Raw genomic sequence first — 2,501 nt, forward strand, 5'->3', positions numbered from 1 at the left:
ATGCAGTTACATTGTATGTTCCATTTAATTATAGCATAACTTCTACAGTGGTCACATTCAACCTATTTTATTCTTTTGCCCACTGAATATTTATTAGTGAGAAAATGCTCATTAGCATCATGAGCCAGTATACTGGACATGTACTGACAAAGTTAACAACTCTGAGAATTGCTCTATAAATTTGATTTGTTGAAGCACATAATACCATCTTTTATAATAATTATCCACCTTAAATTGGAATTTCTTTTCCTATTAATAAGCAATGTTGTCCCTTTTAAGTACAGCCTGACACTTAAAGGAATACAGAGTTTATCAGTTCTTTCTTTACTCAACAGATTTCTTTAAGCAATGAAATACTTTTAATAACACTGGTTGTACTTCTCTCAAGTTGATAATTCTGTTACTAAAAAGATTTTGGATACTAACAAACAGGAAATAAGTAGAGCTCATTCAATAGATTTTTTATAAACTCAACAGGAAACTTTTGAGTTTTTTCTTCAGAAGTGAAGTATAATTTCAGTACTTCAAGTAGACTCAGGTACCTCTCAATTACATTTGTTAATGAGAGCAAATGGGTTTTTAAAAGTAAGAGAACTGAAAAATATTAGTAACAAAATTATAAAAACAGTTTAATTGCTTGGTTCAAACAGTATAATTACTGAAGGAAGAGAACAATTTCATGGCAGTTACTTCAGTGTCAATAGAAAGGTCATCAGATGCTGTTTGAACAACATTTTAGAAAATATGGGCAGGGTAGTCATCTTCTATAGAATCAATCTGCTTTGCTTCAACTTCGTAATAACATGTCTGAACCTTTATACAAACATTCACCTAAATATATATTATCTTCACCAAAAACAATACAGTTTTTCTCATTTACTTCTAACTTAATATGAGACTCTGCATAATATTTTTTCTCAAGTCTCATCTGGATAAGATTTTACTCACAATAGCCTTATAAGGGAGCCTTTTTCACAAGAAAAAAATATTGCACTAGCAAATGAAAGAATTACTTCTGCATTATTATTACTGTTATCTAACCAAAGTTGGGTCCACTTGCCCACATGCAGTAAAGCCAATCTACTGATGCTGGGTTGTGGTGAAGGAAGGTACAGCATTTACTGCAGGGCACCAAGCAGTGAGAATGGGCAGCTCATGCTCAAAAGACTTGAACTGTCAGAGGGCTTTCAGGGAAGGGGTTTTAAAGGCAGTGTGAGGGAAGGGGTTGTTGGGTGCGTGATCAGCTCATGCACAATTCTCGGATTGGTTGGCATCAAGGTGAAGTTTCAAGCATCATCAACCTTCTGGTTTCAACCAGTCTAGGGTCTATGTTCTTGCAGTTAGCAATTTTTATCTGATGGGGGTCTGCTTCCTATAAAAACAATTTAGGAATGTGTGTCAGGCCTTTATCTATATCTTTCAAGGAACTGTGAGTTTGGTGATTCTGCCATGTGGCAGATTTATAGTCTAAATTTTTACCAGTTTCCTGGCCCAACAGCTATTCTTTGTTTCTACATCTTCTCATTTTCTAATCATTAACTCTTGAGTCAGCCTTTTGAGGCTCAAGGGAGACTAAACCAAAAGCCTTTTACTTCAAAGGACAGGGACACGGGCTTGTTTACACTTTCTATCCCCTCCTTTTCTTTGATACTCCTCAATCTTGAGGGGAACAGGTTCAGGAAAAGGAAGGGAGTAAAGTTTTGGATAGAGAGGTTAATCATAAACTCAGTAGAGGAACTCAGTTTTAGTGAGACTCGGTTTCATTACTTGCATCCTTGGCTATGCCATAAAAAAAATGAGACATTTAGATGTTTGATAATATCAGTAAGTGTAAAAAGAGCCATTACAATTGTTTAATTCTAGTAGGTATCTTCCTGGCAATCGAAAACTTGCTTGCAGTTTTGGAATATGAAAATACTTCTGGTAGAGGTATATTCAAATAGTCACTTGAGCTGAAAGACTGATAATGTATAGTGCAGAAGGTTATTACAACTTCTTTTGTGATTATTTCATTGTCTTCATCTGAATTTCTCTATCAAAATTTTTATTTTAATGCTTTTTTGGGTACTAGTTGAATCAATCTGACATGCGTAGCTATTAATTAGTATATGTTGGTTTATATCTGACTTTCCACCAATTTTGATATTGGATAAATGCATACTGTACAAATTAATTCAAAAGGGCTTTTTCCTTGTTTAATAAATGTTCACTGTTCAGAAAATTCATCTAGAAATATATGAATTTTGGGTTTCAAATACAAACTAAAAAAAAAAAAAAAAAATAGCAATCACCAGAAGAATTGGAGATTGAATTTGATCATCTTATAGTAATGGGTGTATATGTCATTCACAAGTTTGAACTTATAACTAACTGTAAACAGGTGTTGAACTATTGAAAGACTGGGGAACATGCAAATTAATAAGTCAAACTCATTCTGATATAAAAATGGTGAACTTTCCATTTGCCTTCAAGGAAGAGATGTATTTGGAAGACACTGTCTC

Source organism: Balaenoptera acutorostrata, chromosome 16 (assembly GCF_949987535.1).
Source record: "Balaenoptera acutorostrata chromosome 16, mBalAcu1.1, whole genome shotgun sequence".
NCBI classification, from domain to species: Eukaryota; Metazoa; Chordata; class Mammalia; order Artiodactyla; family Balaenopteridae; genus Balaenoptera; species Balaenoptera acutorostrata.